Raw genomic sequence first — 23,881 nt, 5'->3', positions numbered from 1 at the left:
ACCAGCACCTACGTCAATCACCCCTGCCCCTCTAAGCCTATAGGACAGAGCCTGTACCACACACTTGATGATCAGCTACCTGGACACCTGAGCTGAATTCATACAAGAAAAGTGAATGGACTCCTTGACTGATATACCTGATAAGAGCTCTAGCCATCTGAGGACAGGACGTCTGAGCTCCAAAGCCAAAAATAATCAAGATAGCTAGCTTAAGCAACCCATTTGGGCATATCAAAACAAAACGAAGCAAGAAGCTATGATACAGTAAGCAACATAAAATAAACTAGTGCAATAGCTTATAGATGGCTCAGAGACAACAGTCAATATCAAGTCACATAATGAAACAGACAATGATCGCCTCAACAAGCTCTCAAAACAAAGAAACAAGTGATCTTCAAGATGAAAGTGCCTCCCTGGAATTACTAGATGCAGAATGCAAAAAATTAATATACAGAACCCTTCAAGACATCAGGAAAGAAATCAGGCAATATGCAGAACAAGACAAGGAACACACAGATAAAGCAGTTGAAGAAATTAAAAAAGTTATTCAGGAACATAATGAAAAATTTAATGAGCTGGAAAAATCCATAGACAGATAGCAATCAGAAATTCAGAGGATTAACAATAAAATTACAGAATTAGAAAACTCAGTAGAAAGTCAGAGGAGCAGAGTTGAGCAAGTGGAAGGCAGAACTTGTGAACTTGAAGATAAAGCACTCAGCACCAATATATTTGAGGAAAAATTAGATAAAAGAATCTTAAAAAATTAAGAAACCCTAAGAATCATGGAGGACTCTAGCAAGAGAAATAAGCTCTGAGCGATTTGGAGTGCCAGAACAGGGAGGGACGACAGAAAATACAGAGAGAATTACTGAAGATTTGTTGGCAGAAAACTTCCTTGATATCATGAAAGATGAGAAGATACCTATTGAAGATGGTCATTGAATCCATATAAGGTAGATTTTAAAAAGAAAATAACCAAGACATATTATATGGAAACTTGCCAAAACCAAAGATAAAGAGAGAATTTTAAGAGTAGCTAGGGATAAACAAAAAATCACCTACAAAGGAGAGTCAATAAGAATAAGGTCAGACTACTCAGCAGAAACCATGCAGGCAAAAAGGCAATGAGATGACTTATACACAGCAGTGATGGAAAAAAAATTCCAAGCCAAGAATCATGTATCCAGCAAAACTGTTTCTCAAATATGAAGGTGAAATTAAGACATTTCCAGATAAACAGAAGTTTAGGGAATTCGTAAAAACCAAACCAAAACCACAAGAAATACTAAAGGGAGTTTATTCATTAAAAAATCAATAATATCAAGTATCAACCCAAGACAAGAACACTGGACAGAGCAATCAGATGTCAACCCAGACAGGAAAATCACAAAAATAAATCAAGATAAAAAAAATACTTAAAACAGAAAGGGGGCGGAGCCAAGATGGCGGACTAGGCAGACGCTACCTCGGATCCCTCTTACAACAAAGACACGGAAAAACAAGTGAATCGATCACATACATAACAACCTACGAACCCTGAACAACAAACACAGATTTAGACACGGAGAACGAACTAATACGGGGAAGCAGCGAATGTTTCCAGAGCCTGGAGCCAGCGTACCAGTCAGGTACGGCACAAGCACAGAGAGCTGCTTCACCCCCCTGAACTAACCCTGGGAGGGGGACCAGCCGGTTCCACGGGCGGTGTGGGACGCAGCCGGTAGGAGAAGTCCCCGGGAGGCAGTGACTGGTCTTGGAGCAGAAAGAGCAGCGTCCGAGCCAGGGAACCGTCCCGCTGGGATTTGGACTGGACGTAGGTACAGCATAAACACGGAGAGTTGCTCCACCCCCCTGAACTAACCCCGGGAAGGGGACCAGCCGGGTCAAGCGGGCGGCGTGGGACGCAGCCGGTAGGAGAAGTCCCCGGGAGGCAGCGACTGGTATTGGAGCGGGGAGAACAGTGTCCCAGCCGGGACACTCGGTCACGGCACAAGCACGGGGAGCTGCTCCACCCATCTGAACTAACCCCGGGAAGAGGCCCAACTGGTTCTCGGGGGCGGCACGGCCACACGGCTGGAAGGACGAGAAGTCCCCGGGAGGCAGCGACTGATTTTGGAGTCGAGAGTGCATCCTCCCAGTAGGGGAGCCTTGACGCTGGGTGTGGGGCTGGAAGCGGAGGATCTGACCGTGACTCCAGCGGGCCAGACCCCCCGGGGGCAATCTCCACACACCCAGCACACATAGGCGACGCGCCCGCGGGAATCTCAGATATAATAGTCACTCCAAGCAAGACAAGCAACTCTGGCTATATTCTGAGGTGCTACTCTCCTATCTGTCTGTTCCCTCCCCCACCCTCCCCAGGCGGCTTCATTAACATCTGAATAGCCTGAGCCAGAGGGAGAACTCTGATAGGGATCTGACTGCATTTTTTTTTTTTTAGCGGATTTTCTGGAAAAACTAGTTTCCCAGTGATGGCTCGGAGACAACAATCCATATCAAACCACTTAAAGAAGCAGACCATGACAGCTTCTCCAACCCCCCAAACAAAAGAATCAAAATCTTTCCCAAATGAAGATACAATCCTGGAATTATCAGATACAGAATATAAAAAACTAATTTACAGAATGCTTAATGATATCACAAATGAAATTAGGATAACTGCAGAAAAAGCCAAGGAACACACCGATAAAACTGTTGAAGAACTCAAAAAGATTATTCAAGAACATAGTGAAAAAATTAATAAGTTGCAAGAATCCATAGAGAGACAACATGTAGAAATCCAAAAGATTAACAATAAAATAACAGAATTAGACAACGCACTAGGAAGTCAGAGGAGCAGACTTGAGCAATTAGAATGCAGACTGGGACATCTGGAGGACCAGGGAATCAACACCAACATAGCTGAAAAAAAATCAGATAAAAGAATTAAAAAAAATGAAGAAACCCTAAGAATTATGTGGGACTCTATCAAGAAGGATAACTTGCGTGTGATTGGAGTCCCAGAACAGGGAGGGGGGACAGAAAACACAGAGAAAATAGTTGAAGAACTCCTGACAGAAAACTTCCCTGCCATCATGAAAGACAAAAGGATATCTATCCAAGATGCTCATCGAACACCATTTAAGATTGATCCAAAAAGAAAAACACCAAGACATATTATCATCAAACTCACCAAAACCAAAGATAAACAGAAAATTTTAAAAGCAGCCAGGGAGAAAAGAAAGGTTTCCTTCAAGGGAGAATCAATAAGAATATGTTCTGACTACTCAGCAGAAACCATGCAGGCAAGAAGGGAATGGGACGACATATACAGAACACTGAAGGAGAAAAACTGCCAGCCAAGGATCATATATCCAGCAAAACTCTCTCTGAAATATGAAGGCGAAATTAAGATATTTACAGACAAACACAAGTTTAGAGAATTTGCAAAAACCAAACCAAAGCTACAAGAAATACTAAAGGATATTGTTTGGTCAGAGAACCAATAATATCAGATATCAGCACAACACAAGGTCACAAACAGAACATCCTGATATCAACTCAAATAGGGAAATCACAAAAACAAACAAATTAAGATTAATTAAAAAAAAAAATACACATAACAGGGAATCATGGAAGTCAATAGGTAAAAGATCACAATAATCAAAAAGAGGGACTAAATACAGGAGGCATTGAACTGCCATATGGAGAGTGATACAAGGCGATATAGAACAATACAAGTTAGGTTTTTACTTAGAAAAATAGGGGTAAATAATAAGGTAACCACAAAAAGGTATAACAACTCTATAACTCAAGATAAAAACCAAGAAAAATGTAACGACTCAACTAACATAAAGTCAAACACTATGAAAATGAGGATCTCACAATTTACTAAGAAAAACGCCTCAGTACAAAAAAGTAGGTGGAAAAATGAAATTGTCAACAACACACATAAAAAGGCATCAAAATGACAGCACTAAAAACTTATTTATCTATAATTACCCTGAATGTAAATGGACTAAATGCACCAATAAAGAGACAGAGAGTCACAGACTGGATAAAGAAACACGATCCATCTATATGCTGCCTACAAGAGACACACCTTAGACTTAGAGACAAAAACAAACTAAAACTCAAAGGATGGAAAAAAGTATATCAAGCAAACAATAAGCAAAAAAGAAGAGGAGTAGCAATATTAATTTCTGACAAAATAGACTTTAGACTTAAATCCACCACAAAGGATAAAGAAGGACACTATATAATGATAAAAGGGACAATTGATCAGGAAGACATAACCATATTAAATATTTATGCACCCAATGACAGGGCTGCAAGATACATAAATCAAATTTTAACAGAATTGAAAAGCGTGATAGATACCTCCACAATTATAGTAGGAGATTTCAACACACCACTTTCGGAGAAGGACAGGACATCCAGTAAGAAGCTCAACAGAGACACGGAAGATCTAATTACAACAATCAACCAACTTGACCTCATTGACTTATACAGAACTCTCCACCCAACTGCTGCAAAATATACTTTTTTTTCTAGTGCACATGGAACATTCTCTAGAATAGACCACATACTAGGTCATAAAACAAACCTTTGCAGAGTCCAAAACATCAAAATATTACAAAGCATCTTCTCAGACCACAAGGCAATAAAACTAGAGATCAATAACAGAAAAACTAGGGAAAAGAAATCAAATACTTGGAAAATGAACAATACCCTCCTGAAAAAAGACTGGGTTATAGAAGACATCAAGGAGGGAATAAGGAAATTCATAGAAAGCAACAAGAATGAAAATACTTCCTATCAAAACCTCTGGGACACAGCAAAAGCAGTGCTCAGAGGCCAATTTATATCAATAAATGCACACATACAAAAAGAAGAAAGAGCCAAAATCAGAGAACTGTCCCTACAACTTGAACAAATAGAAACTGAGCAACAAAAGAATCCATCAGGCACCAGAAGAAAACAAATAATAAAAATTAGAGCTGAACTAAATGAATTAAATTAGAGAACAGAAAAACAATTGAAAGAATTAACAAAGCCAAAAGCTGGTTCTTTGAAAAAATTAACAAAATTGATAAACCATTGGCTAGACTGACTAAAGAAATACAGGAAAGGAAACAAATAACCCGAATAAGAAACATGAAGGACCACATCACAACAGAACCAAATGAAATTAAAAGAATCATTTCAGATTACTACGAAAAATTGTACTCTAACAAATTTGAAAACCTAGAAGAAATGGATGAATTCTTGGAAAAACACTACCTACCTAAACTAACACATTCAGAAGTAGAACAACTAAATAGACCCATAACAAAAAAAGAGATTGAAACGGTAATCAAAAAACTCCCGACAAAAAAAAACCCTGGCCCGGACGGCTTCACTGCAGAGTTCTACCAAACTTTCAGAGAAGAGTTAACACCACTACTACTAAAGGTATTCCAAAGCATAGAAAATGACGGAATACTACCCAACTCATTCTATGAAGCCACCATCTCCCTGATACCAAAACCAGGTAAAGACATTACAAAAAAAGAAAATTATAGACCTATATCCCTCATGAACATAGATGCAAAAATCCTCAACAAAATTCTAGCCAATAGAATCCAACAACACATCAAAAAAATAATTCACCCTGATCAAGTGGGATTTATACCAGGTATGCAAGGCTGGTTTAATATCAGAAAAACCATTAATGTAATCCATCACATAAATAAAACAAAAGACAAAAACCACATGATCTTATCAATTGATGCAGAAAAGGCATTTGACAAAGTCCAACACCCATTCATGATAAAAACTCTTACCAAAATAGGAATTGAAGGAAAATTCCTCAACATAATAAAGGGCATCTATGCAAAGCCAACAGCCAATATCACTCTAAATGGAGAGAACCTGAAAGCATTTCCCTTGAGAACGGGAACCAGACAAGGATGCCCTTTATCCCCGCTCTTATTCAACATCGTGTTGGAAGTCTTAGCCAGGGCAATTAGGCTAGACAAAGAAATAAAAGGTATCCGGATTGGCAAGGAAGAAGTAAAGTTATCACTATTTGCAGATGACATGATTATATACACAGAAAACCCTAAGGAATCCTCCAGAAAACTACTGAAACTAATAGAAGAGTTTGGCAGAGTCTCAGGTTATAAAATAAACATACAAAAATCACTTGGATTCCTCTACATCAACAAAAAGAACACCGAAGAGGAAATAACCAAATCAATACCATTCACAGAAGCCCCCAAGAAGATAAAGATACTTAGGAATAAATCTTACCAAGGATGTAAAAGACCTACACAAAGAAAACTACAAAGCTCTACTACAAGAAATTCAAAAGGACATACTTAAGTGGAAAAACATACCCTGCTCATGGATAGGAAGACTTAACATAGTAAAAATGTCTATTCTACCAAAAGCCATCTATACATTTAACGCACTTCCGATCCAAATTCCAATGTCATATTTTAAGGGAATAGAGAAACAAATCACCAATTTCATATGGAAGGGAAAGAAGCCCCGGATAAGCAAAGCACTACTGAAAAAGAAGAAGAAAGTGGGAGGCCTCACCTTACCTGACTTCAGAACCTATTATACAGCCACAGTAGTCAAAACAGCCTGGTATTGGTACAACAACAGACACATAGACCAATGGAACAGAATTGAGAACCCAGACATAGATCCATCCACGTATGAGCAGCTGATATTTGACAAAGGACCAGTTTCAATTAACTGGGGAAAAGATAGTCTTTTTAACAAATGGTGCTGGCATAACTGGATATCCATTTGCAAAAGAATGAAACAGGACCCATACCTCACACCATGCACAAAAACTAACTCCAAGTGGATCAAAGACCTAAACATAAAGACTAAAACGATAAAGATCATGGAAGAAAAAATTGGGACAACCCTAGGAGCCCTAATACAAGGCATAAACAGAATACAAAACATTACCAAAAATGATGAAAAGAAACCCGATAACTGGGAGCTCCTAAAAATCAAACACCTATGCTCATCTAAAGACTTCACCAAAAGAGTAGAAAGACCACCTACAGACTGGGAAAGAATTTGCAGCTATGACATCTCAGACCAGCGCCTGATCTCTAAAATCTACATGATTCTGTCAAAACTCAACCACAAAAAGACAAACAACCCAATCAAGAAGTGGGCAAAGGATATGAACACACATTTCACTAAAGAAGATATTCAGGCAGCCAACAGATACATGAGAAAATGCTCTCGATCATTAGCCATTAGAGAAATGCAAATTAAAACTACCATGAGATTCCATCTCACACCAGCAAGGCTGGCATTAATCCAAAAAACACAAAATAATAAATGTTGGAGAGGCTGCGGAGAGATTGGAACTCTCATACACTGCTGGTGGGAATGTAAAATAGTACAACCACTTTGGAAATCTATCTGGCGTTATCTTAAACAGTTAGAAATAGAACTACCATACAACCCAGAAATCCCACTCCTGGGAATATACCCTAGAGATACAAGAGCCTTCATACAAACAGATATATGCACACCCATGTTTATTGCAGCTCTGTTTACAATAGCAAAAAGTTGGAAGCAACCAAGGTGTCCATCAACGGATGAATGGGTAAATAAATTGTGGTATATTCACACAATGGAATACTACGCATCGATAAAGAACAGTGACGAATCTCTGAAACATTTCTTAATATGGAGGAACCTGGAAGGCATTATGCTGAGCGAAATTAGTCAGAGGCAAAAGGACAAATATTGTATAAGACCACTATTATAAGATCTTGAGTAATAGTAAACCTGAGAAGAACACATACTTTTGTGGTTACGAGGAGGGGAGGGAGGGAGGGTGGGAGAGGGTTTTTTATTGATTAATCAGTAGATAAGAACTACTCTGGGTGAAGGGAAAGACAACACTCAATACATGGAAGGTCAGCTCAATTGGACTGGACCAAAAGCAAAGAAGTTTCCGGGATAAAATGAATGCTTCAAAGGTCAGCGGAGCAAGCGCGGGGGTCTGGGGAACATGGTTTGCCGGGACTTCTAAGTCAATTGGCAAAATAATTCTATTATGAAATCATTCTGCATCCCACTTTGAAATGTGGCGTCTGGGGTCTTAAATGCTAACAAGCGGCCATCTAAGATGCAGCAATTGGTCTCACCCCACCTGGAGCAAAGGAAAATGAAGAACACCAAGGCCACACGACAACTAAGAGCCCAAGAGACAGAAAGGGCCACATGAACCAGAGACCTACATCATCCTGAGACCAGAAGAACTAGTTGGTGCCTGGCCACAATCGATGACTGCCCTTACAGAGAGCACAGCAGAGGACCCCTGAGGGAGCAGGAGATCAGTGGGATACAGACCCCAAATTCTCATAAAAAGACCAAACTTAATGGTCTGACTGAGACTGGAGGAATCCCGGCGGCCATGCTCCCCAGACCTTCTGTTGACACAGGACAGGAACCAGCCCCGAAGGCAACTCATCAGAAATGAAAGGGACTGGTCAGCGGGTGGGAGAGAGACGCTGATGAAGAGTGAGCTAATTATATCAGGTGGACACTTGAGATTGTGTTGGCAACTCTTGTCTGGAGGGGGGATGGGAGGATAGAGAGAGATGGAAGCCAGCAAAATTGTCAAGAAAGGAGAGACTGAAAGGGCTGACTCAAGAGGGGGAGAGCAAGTGGGAGTAGGGAGTGAGATGTATGTAAACTTATATGTGACAGATTGATTGGATTTGTAAACGTTCACTTGAAGCTTAATAAAAGTTATTTAAAAAAAAAATACTTAAAACAGGGAAAGAGATGTTATTATGTAAAAGAAGACAACATTAAAAAAATAAGGAGGGACTAAGAAATGTAGTCATAGATCTTTCATATGGAGAGGAAGACAAGGTGATACAAAGAAATAAAACTTAGGTTTAAGTTTAGAAAAATCTGGGTAAATACTAAGGTAACGACAAAGGAGACAAATTATCCTGCACATCAAAATAAGATACAAGAAAAAAATAAAGACTCAGCAGACACGAAACCGACAACAACAAATATGAGGAAAACACAACATATAAAGACAAACTACTCACCACCACTCAACCCAAAAAATTAAGCGGGAAAAAGAAACTGTCAACAACACACAAAAAAAGACATCAAAATGATAACACTAAATACATACTTATCCATAGTTATGCAGAATGTAAATAGACTAAATGTACCAATAAAGAGACAGAGAGTGGCAGAATGGATTAAAAACGTGATCCGTTTATATGCTGCCTACAAGAGACACACCTTAGACTTAGAGACACAAAAAAACCTAAAACTCAAAGGATGAAAAAACTATATCAAGCAAACAACAATCAAAAAAGAGCAGGAGTGGCAATATTAATTCTGGAAAAAATAGACTTTAAAGTTAAATCCATCACAAAGGATAAGGAAGGACACTATATAATGATTAAAGGAACAATATGCCAGAAGGATATAATCGTATTAAATATTTATGCAACCAATGACAGGGCTGCAAGATACACAAAACAAACTTTATCAGCATTGAAAAGTGAGATAGACAGCTTCACAATAATAGTAGGAGATTTCAACATGCCACTTTTAGTGAAGAACAGGACATCCAGAAAGAAGCTCAATAAAGACACGGAAGATCTAAATGCCACAATCAACCAGCTGGACCTCATAGACATATACAGATCACTCCACCCAACAGCAGCCGAGTATACATTCTTTTCTAGAGCACATGGAACATTCTCTAGAATAGACCACATATTAGGTCATAAAGCAAGCCCTAGCAGATTCCAAAACATTGAAATATTACAAACCATCTTCTCTGGCCGCAAAAGTAGAAATCAATAACATGAAAAGCAGGCAAAAGAAATCAAACACTTGGAAACTGAACAATACCCTGCTCAAAAAAGACTGGATTATAGAAGACATTAAGGATGGAATAAAGAAATTCATAAAATCCAGTGAGAATGAAAACGCTTCCTATAAGAACCTTTTGGACATAGTGAAAGCAGTGCTCAGAGGTCAATTTATGCCAATAAATGCACACATACAAAAAGAAGAAAGGGCCAAAATCAAAGAATTATCCCTACAACTTGAACAATAGAAAGACAGCAACAAAAGAAACCCTCAGGCACCAGAAGAAAGCAAATAATAACAATTAGAGCAGAATTAAATGAAATAGAAAACAGAAAAACAATTGAAAGAATTAACAAGACCAAAAGCTGGTTCTTTGAAAAACTTAACAAAATTGATAAACCATTGGCCAAACTGACAAAAGAAAAAGAGAAGAGGAAGCAAATAGCCCAAATAAGAAATGAGATGGATGATATTACAACAGACCCAACTGAAATTAAAAGAATCACAACACATTACTATAAAAAATTGCACTCTAACAAATTTGAAAACCTAGAAGAAATGGATGAATTCCTAGAAACACACTACCTACCTAAACTAACACAAACAGAGGTAGAACAACTAAATAGACCCATAACAAAAGAAGAGATTGAAAAGGTAATCAAAAACTGCCCCCAAAAAAAGCCCAGGCCCAGACAGCTTCACTTCAGAGTCCTACCAAACTTTCAGAGAAGAGTTAACACCACTACTACTAAAGGTATTTCAGAGCATAGAAAAGGACGGAATACTCCCAAACTCATTCTTTGAAGCCAGCATATCCATGATATGAAAACCAGGCAAAGACACCACAAAAAAAAAAAAATTACAGACCTATATCCCTCATGAACTTAGATGCAAAAATCAACAAAATTCTAGCCAAAAGAATTCAACAACATATCAAAAGAATAATTCACCATGACCAAGTGGGATTCATACCAGTTATGCGGGGATGGTTCAACATTAAAAAAAAATTAATGTAATCCATTATATAAATAAAACAAAAGATAAGAATCACATGATTTTATCAATTGATGCAGAAAAGGCATTTGACAAAGTTCAACACTCATTCATGATAAAAACTCTCAGCAAAGTAGGAATAGAAGGAAAATTTCTCAACATAGTAAAGGGCATTTATACAAAGCCAACAGCCAACATCATCTTAAATGGAGAGAGCCTGAAAGCATTCCCCTTGAGATCGGGAACCAGACAAGGATGCCCTTTATCACCACACTTATTCAACATTGTGCTGGAAGTCCTAGCCAGAGCAATTAGGCTAGATAAAGAAATAAAGGGTATCCAGATTCGCAAGGAAGAAGTCAAAGTACCTCTATTTGCAGATGACATGATCTTATATACAGAAAACCCTAAGGAATCCTCAAGAAATCTACTGATACTAATAGAAGAGTTCAGCAGAGTATTGGGATACAAGATAAACGTACAGAAATCAGTGGGATTCCTCTACACCAACAAAAAGAACATCAAAGAGGAAATCACCAAATCAATACCATTTACAGTAGCCCCCAAGAAGATAAAATACTTAGGAATAAATCTAACCAGAGATGTAAAAGGCTTATACAAAAAAAAAAAAAAAAAAGGAAACGATAAAACACTTCTGCAAGAAACCAAAAGAGACCTACATAAGTGAAAAACCATACATTGCTCATGGATAGGAAGACTTAACATTGTAAAAATAATATACTACCAAAAGCAATCTATAGATTTAATGCACTTCCCATCCCAATTCCAATGACATTCTTTAGTGAGATAGAGAAACAAAATCACCAACTTTATATGGAAGGGAAACAGGCCCGGGAAAAGTAAAGCATTACTGAAAAAAAAGAACAAAGTGGGAGGTCTCACTCTACTTGATTTTAGAACCTATTATACCACCACAGTAGTCAAAACAGCCAGGTACTGGTACAACAACAGATACATAGACCAATGGAACAGAATTGAGAATCCAGACATAAATCCATCCACATATGAGCAGCTGATATTTGACAAAGGCCCCAAAACAGTTAAATGGGGAAAAGACAGTCTTTTTAACAAATGGTGCTGGCATAACTGGATATCCATCTGCAAAAAAATGAAACAAGACCCATACCTCACTCCATGCACAAAAACAGAATGGATCAAAGACCTAAATATAAAATCTAAAATGATAAAGATCATGGAAGAAAAAATGGGGACAAGGCTAGGAGCCCTAATATATGGCATAAACAATATACAAAACATTACTAACAATGTAAAAGAGAAACTAGAGAACTGGGAGCTCCTAAAAATCAAACACCTGTGCTCATCCAAAGACTTCACCAAATGAGTAAAAAAATTACCTACAGCCTGGGAAAAAGTTTTCAGCTATGACATTTCCGATCAGTACCTGATCTCTAAAACCTACAAGATACTGCAAAAACTCAACTACAAAAAGGCAAATAACCCAATTAAAAAATGGGCAAAAGATATGAACAGACTCTTCACTAAAGAAGACATTCAGGTAGCTAACAGATACATGAGGAAATGCTCACCATCATTAGCCATTCATTAGAGAAATGCAAATCAAAACTGCAATGAGATTTCATCTCACTCCAACAAGGCTAGCATTAATCCAAAAAACACAAAATTATCAATGTTGGAGAGGCTGTGGAGAGACTGGAACAAGTACTGCTGGTGGGAACAACCACATTGGAAATCAATTTGGGGCTTCCTTAAAAAGCTAGAAATAGAACTACCATACAATCCAGCAATCCCACTCCTTGGAATATATCCTAGAGAAATGAGAGCCTTTACACAAACAGATATATGCACACCTATATTCATTGCACCACTGTTTCCAATAGCAAAAAGGTGGAAGCAACCAAGGTGCCCATCAACAGACGAATGGATAAATAAATTATGGTGTCTTCACACAATGAAATACTATGCATCAATAAAGAACAGTGACGAATCTGTGAAACATTTCATAGAATGGAGGAATCTGGAAGGCATTATGCTGAGTGAAATTAGTCCGTTGCAAAAGGACAAATATTGTATGAGACCACTATTATAAGAACTCGAGAAATAGTTTAAACAGAGAAGAAAATATTCTTTGAAGGTTACGAGAGAGGGGAGGGAGGGAGAGTGGGAGAAGGGTATTCATTAATTAGATAGTAGATAAGAACTACTTTAGGTGAAGGGAAAGACAACATATAATACAGGGGAGGTCAGCACAACTGGGCTAAACCAAAACCAAAGAAGTTTCCTGAATAAACTGAATGCTTTGATGGCCAGCGTAGCAGGGGCAGGGGTTTGGGGACCATGGTTTCAGGGGACTTCTAAGTCAATTGGCATAATAAAATCTATTAACAAAACATTCTGCATGCCACTTTGGAGAGTGGTGTCTGGGGTCTTAAACGCTAGCAAGCAGCCATCTAAGATGCATCAATTGGTCTCAACTCACCTGGATCAAAGGAGAATGAGGAACACCAAGGACACAAGGCAATTATGAGCCCAAGAGACAGAAAGGGCCCCATAAGCCAGAGACTACATCAGCCTGAGACCAGAAGAACTAGATGGAGCCCGGCTACAACCGATGATTGTCTTGACAGGGAATACGACAGAGAATCCTGAGGGAGCAGGGGAGCAGTGGGATGCAGACCCCAAATTCTTGTAAAAAGACCAGACTTAATGGTCTGACTGAGACTAGAAGGACCCCCGTGGTCATGGCCCCAAGACCTTCTGTTAACCCAAGACAGGAATCACTCCCAAAGCAAACTCTTCAGACAGGGGTTGGACTGGACTATGGGGTAGAAAAAGATGCTGGTGAAGAATGAACTTCCTGGATCAAGTAGATGCTTGAGACTATGTTGGCATCTCATATCTGGAGGGGAGATGAGAGGGCAGAGGGGGTCAGAAGCTGGTGGAATGTACACAAAAAGATAGGCTAGAGGGAAGGAGCGGGCTGTCTTATTAGGGGGAGAGCAATTAGGAGTATATAGCAAGGCGTATATAAATTTTTGCATCAGACTGACTTGATTTGTCAACTTTCACTTAAAGCACAATAAAAACTAAAAAAAAAAAAAAAGACTTGCTGACAGAAAACTTCCTGAGTATTATGAAACATGAAAAGCTGACCATCCAAGAAGCTCAAAAAGAAACCATATAGGATAGAGCCCAAAAGAAAGTCACCAAGACATATCATAATCACACTAGCCAAAATCAAAGACAAAGAAACCTGAGAGCAGTTTGAGAAGTCACATACAAAAGGAAAATAATGCGACTAAGTGCTGGTTATTCGGCAGAAACCATGCAGGCAAGAAGGCAATGTGATGACATATATAAAACCTTGAAAAAAAAAATTACCAACCAAAAATAATATACCCTGAAAAACTGTGATTCAGATATGATGGTGAAATTAGGATATTTCCAATTGAATAGAAATTGAGAGAATATGTAAAAACCAAACCAAACTTACAAGAATTATTAAGAGGAGTCCTTTGATTATACAATAAACATCAGACAACAATCTGAATCTAGGACTGAGGACAGCATCACCCAGGTGCCAACCTAAATAATGAACCCTCAAGGATAAAACAAAATTAAAAGATTTATAACAGGGAACCAGAGATGTCAATCTGTAAACGACAACAACATTGGAACAATAAATGAGGGAATAAATGGTGTAGGTATAGAATTTTCAAATGAAGAGGGTGTCAAGATGATGTCAAGCAATAAAAGACCGGTTTAAACTTATGAAGACAGGAGTAAGTTTCAAGATAACCACAAAGTTAACAAACCTACTCACCAAAATAAAGACGAAAAACATAAAGTCTCAGTAAACACAAAATTTACAAAAATTAAAGAAACAGAAAGAAGACCCGCAAACAAAAGAAATTCAGCACGGGAGAGTAAGAAGAACAAAGAAAACATCAACACCATACACAAAAAAAAAAAAACACTACACAACGACAGCAAAAAACTCACATCTATCGATAATCGATAATCACACTGAACATAAATGGCTTAAATGCACCCAATAAGAGATACAGAGTGACAGAACGGATTTAAAAAACAGGACCCATCAATTTGCTATCTACAAGGCACACATATTAGAAACAAAGACATAAATATATTAAAAATCAAAGGATGGAAAAAAATGTATCAAACAAACAGCAACCAAAGAAGAGCAGGAATGCCAACACTAATCTCAGATAAAATAAACTTTACAACAAAACTCATCATAAAAGACAAGACATGAGGACACAATCATAATAAATATCTATGCACCCAATGGCAGGGCTCCACAATACATAAGACAAACTCTAACAGCACTGAAAAGAGAAATTGACGGTTCCACATTAGTAGTAGGAGACTTCAACACACAATTCTTGGTAAAGGACAGAATATCTATGAAGAAACTCAGTAAAGATACACAAGATCTAAAGGCAACAATCAACCAACTTCACCTTACAGATGTATATAGAACACACCACCCAATAGCAGCAAAGTGTGCATTCTCATCCAATGTACATGAAACATTCTCCAGAATAGACCACATCTCAGGCCACAAAGCAACACTCAACAAAATCCAAACTATTAAGGTAATACAAAACATCTTCTCTGATCACAATGTCATGTGAGTAGAAACTAATAATAGGAAGAGCAAGGAAAAAATTAAAAACATAGAAACTGAATAACAGATTGCTTAAAAACCACTGGGTAGTAGAAGAAATCAAAGATAGAATCAAAAAATTCCTAGACTCAAATGAAAATGAAAATACATCTCACCAAAATCTTGGAGACATAGCAAAGGCAGTGCACAGAGGTCAATTTATAGTAATAGGTGCATGCATCAAAAAAGGGTAAAATAAAAATGTAAGCTTTACAACTCAAACAAACAGAAAGAGAACAGCAAAAGAAGCCCACAGGCACCAGAAGAAAGGAAATTATAAAGATCAGAGCAGAAATAAATGAAATAGAGAATAGGAAAACAACAAAACCAAAAGTCAATTCTCTGAAAGAATCAACAAAATCGACAAACCATTGGCCAAACTAATGAAAGAACACCAGGAGAAGAAGCAAATAACCCAAATCGGAAATTAAATGGGGAATATTACAACAAATTGAACTAAATAAAAAGGATCATAACAGAGTACTGTAAAAAAATGTACTCCAACAAATTTGAAAACCTAGAGGAAATGGACAAATTTCTAGAAACACACTACCTACCTAAACTAACACAAACTGAGGTAGAAAATCTGAACAGATTCATAACAAGAGAAGACATTGAAAAGGAAATTAAAAAAAAAAAAAATCCCAAGGAAAAAAAGTCCTGGCCCAGATGGCTTCAGTGGAGAATTCTGCCAAACATTCAGAGGAGAGCTCACACCAGTGCTACTCTAACTATTTCAGAACATAGAAAAGCAAGTGATACTTGCAAATTCATCCTATGAAGCCAGCACAACCCTCTTACCAAAACCAGGCAGACACCACAAAAGAAAATTACACACCAATATCTCTCATGAATATACATGTGAAAATTCTCAACAAAATTCTAGCCAATAAAACTCAGCATCATATCAAACAAATAATAATAATACACAATGACCAAGTGGGATTCATACCAGGTATGCAATGGTTCAACATTAGAAAACCTATCAATGTAATCTACCACATAAATAAAACAAAAGAATCACATGATCATCTCAACCAATGCAGAAAAGGCATTCAATAAAGTCCAGCACCCATTCCTGATAAAAACTCTCAATAGAATAGGAAGAGAAGGGAAACTGCTCAACATAATAAGGGTCATCTATACAAAATCAACCTCACGTGTCTGTCAGGTTGTCGTACTCTGGGGGCTTGTGTGTTGCTGTGATGCTGGAATCTATGCCACCGGTATTCGGATACCAGCAGGGTCACCCATGGAGAACAGGTTTCAGCTGAGCTTCCAGACTAAGACAGATGAAGAAGAAGGACCGGGGAATCTACTTCTGAGAAGCATTAGCCAGTGAAAACCTTATGAATAGCAGCGGAACACTGTCTGATATAGTGCTGGAAGACGAGCCCCCCAGGTTGGAAGGCACTCAAAAGATGACTGGGGAAGAGCTGTCTCCTCAAAGTAGAGTCAATCTTAATGACGTGGATGGAGGAAAGCTTTCAGGACCTTCATTTGCTGATGTGGCACGACTCAAAATGAGAAGAAACAGCTGCAAACATCTATTAATAATAAAAACCTGGAATGTACAAAGTATGAATCCAGGAAAATTGGAAATTACCAAAAATGAAATGGAACGCATAAACATCGATATCCTAGGCAGTAGTGAGCTGAAATGGACTGGTATTGGCCTTTTTGAATTGGACAATCATACAGTCTACTATGCTGGGAATGACAACTCTAAAAGGAATGGTGTTGCATTCATCGTCAAAAAGAATGTTTCAAGATGTATCCTGAAGTACAACACTGTCAGTGATGGGATAATATCCATATGCCTACAAGGAAAACCAGTTAATACAACTATTATTCAAATTTACTCAACAACCACTAGGGCCAAAGATGAAGAAATAGAAGATTTTTATGAGCTGCTGCAGTCTGAAATTGATCGAACATGCTATCAAGATGCATTGATAATTACTGGTGATTGGAACGCGAAAGTTGGAAACAAAGAAGGATCAGTAGTTGGAAAATATGGCCTCGGTGATAGAAACAATGCTGGAGATGGAATGATAGAATTTTGCAAGACCAATGACTTCTTCATTGCAAATACCTTCTTTCACCAACATAATCAGCGACTACACACGTGGACCTCACCAGATGTAATGCACAGAAGTCAAATTGACTGCATCTGTGGAAAGGGACAATGGAAAAGTTCAATATCATCGGTCAGAACAAGGCCAGGGGCCGACTGTGGAACGGACCATCAATTTCTCATATGCAAGTTCAAGTTGAAACTGAAGAAAATCAGAGCAAGTCCATGAGAGCCAAAATATGCCTTGAGTATATCCCACTTGAATTTAGAGACCATCTGAAGAATAGATTTGGCGCATTGAACACTAGTGACAGAAGACCAGACGAGCTGTGGAATGGCATCAAGGACATCATACATGAAGAAAGCAAGAGGTCATTGAAAAGACAGGAAAGAAAGAAAAGACCAAGATGGATGTCAGAGGAGACTCTGAAACTTGCTCTCGAATGTCAAGCAGCTAAAGCAAAAGGAAGAATTGATGAAGTAAAAGAACTGAACAGAAGATTCCAAAGGGCGGCTCAAGAAGACAAAGTATTACAATGACGTGTGCAAAGAGCTGGAGATGGAAAACCAAAAGGGAAGAACACACTCAGCATTTCGCAAGCTGAAAGAACTGAAGAAAAAATTCAAACCTCAAGTTGCAATAGTGAAGGATTCCATGGGGGAAATATTAAACAACGTAGGAGGCATCAAAAGAAGATTGAAGGAATACACAGAGTCATTATGCCAAAAAGAATTAGTCGCTGTTCAACCATTTCAAGAGGTAGCATATGATCAGGAACCGATGGTACTGAAGGAAGAAGTCCAAGCTGCTCTGAAGGCATTGGTGAAAAGCAAGGCTCCAGGAATTGATGGAATATCAATTGAGATGTTTCAACAAACAGATGCACCGCTGGAGGTGCTCACTCGTCTATGCCAAGAAATATGGAAGACAGCTTCCTGGCCAACTGACTGGAAGAGACCCATATTTATGCCTATTCCCAAGAAAGGTGATCCAACCAAATGTGGAAATTATAGAACAATATCATTAATATCACAAGCAAGCAAAATTTTGCTGAAGATTATTCAAAAACAGCTGCAGACAGGGAACTACCAGAAATTCAGGACAGTTTCAGAAGAGGATGTGGAACCAGGGATATCATTGCTGATGTCAGATGGATCCTGGCTGAAAGCAGAGAATACCAGAAGGATGTTTATCTGTGTTTTATTGACTATGCAAAGGCATTTGACTGTGTGGATCATAACAAACTATGGATAACATTGCAAAGAATGGGAATTCCAGAACACTTAATTGTGCTTATTAGGAGCCTTTACATAGATCAAGAGGCAGTTGTTCGGACAGAACAAGGGGATACTGATTGGTTTAAAGTCAGGAAAGGTGTGCGTCAGGGTTATATTCTTTCACCATACCTATTCAATCTGTATGCTGAGCAAATAATCCGAGAAGCTGGACTATATGAAGAAGAAGGGGCATCAGGATGGGAGGAAGACTCATTAACAACCTGCGTTATGCAGATGACACAACCTTGCTTGCTGAAAGTGAAGAAGATTTGAAGCACTTACTAATGAAGATCAAAGACCACAGCCTTCAGTATGGACTACACCTCAACATAAAGAAAACAAAAATCCTCACAACTGGACCAATGAGCAACATCATGATAAACAGAGAAAAGATTGAAATTGTCAAGGGTTTCATTTTACTTGGATCCACAATCAACAGCCATGGAAGCAGCAGTCAAGAAATCAAAAGACGCATTGCATTGGGTAAATCTGCTGCAAAGGACCTCTTCAAAGTGTTGAAGAGCAAAGATGTCACCTTGAAAACTAAGGTGCACCTGACCCAAGCCATGGTATTTTCGATTGCATCACATGCATGTGAAAGCTGGACAATGAATAAGGAATACCAAAGAAGAACTGATGCCTTTGAATCGTGGTGTTGGTGCAGATTATTGAATATGCCACGGACTGCCAAAAGAACGAACAAATCTGTCTTAGAAGAAGTACAACCAGAATGCTCCTTGGAAGCAAGGATGGCGAGACTGCGTCTTACATACTTTGGACATGTTGTCAGGAGGGATCAGTCCCTGGAGAAGGACATCATGCTTGGCAGAGTACAGGGTCGGCAGAAAAGAGGAAGACCCTCAACGAGGTGGATTGACACAGTGGCTGCAATAATGAGTCAAGCATAACAACGATTGTAAGGATGGCTCAGGACCGGGCAGTGTTTCGTTCTGTTGTGCATAGGATCGCTATGAGTCAGGACCAACTCAACGGCACTTAACAACAACAACATACAAAATCAACAGCTAACATCGTTCTCAATGGAAAGAGACTGAAAACATTTCCCCTGAGAGCAGGAACAAAACAAGGATGCCCTTTATCATTAATGGAACACAACTACCACAGCCTCCACCAGACTGAGTCCAGCACAACTAGATGGTATCCGGCTACCACCAACAACTGCTCTGACAGGAATCACAATAGTGGGTCCCAAACAGAGCTGGAGAAAAATGTAGAGCAAAATTTGAACTTACAGAAAAAATACCAGAATTACTGGTCTGAGAGAGTCCGGAGAAACTCCAAAAGTGTGGCCCCTGGACACCCTTTTAGCTCAGTACTGAAGTTACTCCTGTGCTTCACTCTTCAGCCAAAGATTATAAAAATAATGAAAATTACACATGTAGCTCAACCATGTATACAAAACTAAATGGATACACCAGCCCAGGGACATGCACAAGAGGGCAGGTTGTTGTTGTTAGGTGCCATCGAGTCAGTTCCAACTCATAGTGACACTATGTACATGGAAAGAAATACTGCCCAGTCCTGCGCTACCCTCACAACCGTTGTTATACCTTGAGCCCATTGCTGCAGCCACCATCTTGTTGATGGTCTTCCTCTTTTTTGCTGACAGTTGACTTTATCAAGCATGATGTCCTTCTCCAGGGACTGATCCCTCCTGATAACATGTCCAAAGTATGTGAGACATAGTCTTGCCATCCTTGCTTCAAAGGAGCATTCTGGTTGTACTTTTTCCAAGACAGATTTATTTGTTCTTTTGGCAGTCCATGCTATATTCGATATTCTTCACCAACACCACAATTCAAAGGCGTCAGTTCTTCAGTCTTCCTTATTCATTATCCAGCTTTCATACACATATGAGGAGATTGAAAACACCATGGCTTAGGTCAGATGTCCCTCAGTCTTTAAGGTGGCATCTTTGCTTTTCAACACTTTAAAGAGGTCTTTTGCAGCAGATTTGCTCAATGCAACGCGTCTTTTGATTTCTTGACTGCTGCTTCCATGGGTGTTGATTGTGGATCCAGGTACAAGGAAACTCAAGGCAGGAGGTGACAGAAAATGGAAATGAGGAACCCAAGGTCAAGAAAGGGAGTGTTGACATGTGATGGGGATGGCAACCAATGGCACAAAACAATATATGTATTAATTGTTTAATGAGAAACAAATTTGCTCTGTAAACTTTCACCTAAAGTACAATAAAATAAATAAGTTTCACAAGTGCAAAATACTACAGAGGTGTTTCAAGCATTATGTATTTTATTCCCAAGTTTGATCACTAATATTATATTGTATACATTTTTATTTGGAATCAGTCTTTAAAATGAGAAAGACAGGATACAAATAAAGTCTCATTGTGTGTTGTCCAGAAGGTTGGGCAGTTATGCAATATAACTGGGGCTCACATAATGAATACCTTTTTTGAGGTTGCAATTCCTTCTCTTAAAATGATGTTTCAAAACATTATTGAGGACCTGGTTGGATGTGAGTCTGCTCCTTCTTGAGCAGCTGATTAAAGTCATTCTCCATTCACCCTCTTATCAGGTTCTCACACTCCTGGGCCACTATGTACCCACCCTAATCCAATTCAGCAAGTTTTTTATGTACAATTTAAAGAGTTGTACATGTAGAATTTACAATTTTAAATAAAAAGGTTTAATGAAGCCTTCAGGGACATTTTTTAATAAAAGTTTAAGAATTATCTCAAGGCAACAGTTTGAATTTGAAACTCTATTTGAACACCCCATCCGCCTTTTTTTAACCAGGACTGTTCTATAGAATCTTTGATCAAACGTTCAGTAATGGTAGCTGGGCACCATCCAGTTTTTGTTTGTTTGTTTTGTTTTCACAGCAGAGAAGATAGTTGTTCATGGAGGCAATCACAACATATTGCATTCCCTCCTCCTATTCCTGACTCTCCTTCTTCCTCTGTTGCTCCAGGCAAATAGAGACCAATTGTTGTACCTTGGATGTCACCTGCAAACTTTTAAGACCCCAGGCACTACACCAACGACTAGGAGGTGGTAGAAGAGAAGCACTAAAAACAATACTAGGTCAATTAACTGGTTGACCCATAAAACCACAACCCTAAAGTTCCAAACCAAGAATTCATAACCCATGAGGTGTTTGGTTGCACATACGGAGACTCAGCAGCTACTCTTCTTTTTTGTTTTCATGTACAAGTTTTGTGTGGAGGTATGTTTTCAATTCTCTTGAGTATATACCTAGGAGTGGAATTGCTGGGTCATAAAGGAATTCTGTATTTAACCTTTTGAGAAACTGACAGACTATTTTCCAAAGTGACTGCACCAGTTTACATTCCCTCTGGGAGTGTAAGAGGGTTCCAACACTTGTTAATAACCTTCTTTATGAGTAATCATCCTAGTTGGCAGTTTGAACCCAGATAGAGGCATCTCAGAAGAAATACCTGGTGATTTGCTTCCCAAGGAAACCCTGGTGGCATAGTGGTTAAGTGCTAAAACGGCTGCTAACCAAAAGGTCGTCAGTTCGAATCCGCCAGGTGCTCCTTGGAAACTCTAAGGGGCAGTTCTACTCTGTCCTATAGGGTCGCTATGAGTCGGAATCGACTCGACAGCAACGGGTTTGGGTTATTTTTGGTTTTGGTTTTGGTTTTGCTTCCAAAAGGTCACAGCCCTTAAAAACCCTATGGAGTACAGTTCTACTCTGCACCCTTGGGGTCGTCATGAGTCAGAACAGACTCCACGGCAACTGGATAGTGGGTGTAAAGTGGCGTCTCCTTGTGGTCTTGATTTGCGTTTTCCCAATGGTTGGCTAATAGTTTGAATTTTTCATGAGCTTGTCAGCCATTTATACATGTTCTTTGCAGAAATATCTATTCAGATCCAATTTTAAATTGGGCTATTTTTTATTACTAACTTGTAAGAGCTCTTTAAATATTCTGGATACAAGCCTCTTAGGAGATACATAACTTGCAAACATTTTCTTCCACTGTGTGATTTGTCTTCAATTTCTTGATAATGTTATTTGTGGCACAAAAGTTGTTAATTTTGATGATGGAATTGTACCATTTTAAAAATAAAATAAACTAATTTGACACAGCATTTTTGTTTAGCTGACTTAATAAATTCTTAAGGGCTGTAGAAGAAGGTTACATGTAGCAATAAAAACAGTCTCAACTTTCACACTGGACACCCTCCTCTATGGCCCCCCAACCAGCTTTTGGGTTCCTCTCTCTGCTTCTTTGTCCCATCATTCTCCTGTACTCCCTCCCCTGCTGTCCCCTATCAACACTGGGTTCCAACTTCTGCAAAGCAGAGCAATTCAGTTCTGTTCGGTTCTGCCACTAAACTTGACACCCCAGCTCATGCCTAACAATGCTCAGAAGAAATGAAGGGCTTTTGCTCTACTCATTTTTACTGCCCCCTCCAATAGGCTGATGAGTTGTAAAATACAAGTTTCATCCTCATACTGGGAAAGACACCTGTCAGTGGTCAGGTAGTTTTCTGGGTGCTTAGAATTTTCAGGCCATGGCCTGGTGGAAGATGCCTGGCTTTTGTCCTTGACCTGATCTGGTAGTCGTGATCAACTGTGGGCACTTCTGCCGACTGAGACTGCCGCCCACAGCCTCAGCTCCAGGAAGCAGCATGGGGCTGCTGCTGAAGCTGGAAGTGGCTGCTCTGGTGGACTGCACCCATGGGGGTGGACACCTATCAACCAAAGATCAGAGAATTTATGAAGAGAATTGGCCCCTAGGAGGTGCCCATCGTGGCCACCACCCCCACCCCTTGTAGCTTGTCAAAATGCAAATTCCTGGTCCTGCCCCCAGAGTGAGGATTCCAGGAATCTGTGGTGAGGTTATGAGATCTGCATTTGTTTAGTTCTGTGGGTGATTTTAAAGTGGAATATTCCAGAAGCAGTGTTCCAGAGGCACTGACTGAGATCCTGGATTCCCTCATCAGATATGAACTGTCCCCTACTGAATACCAGGC

The sequence above is a fragment of the Elephas maximus genome, chromosome 12 (genome assembly GCF_024166365.1).
Source record: "Elephas maximus indicus isolate mEleMax1 chromosome 12, mEleMax1 primary haplotype, whole genome shotgun sequence".
NCBI classification, from domain to species: Eukaryota; Metazoa; Chordata; class Mammalia; order Proboscidea; family Elephantidae; genus Elephas; species Elephas maximus.
Note: the sequence above shows the minus strand (reverse complement) of the source record.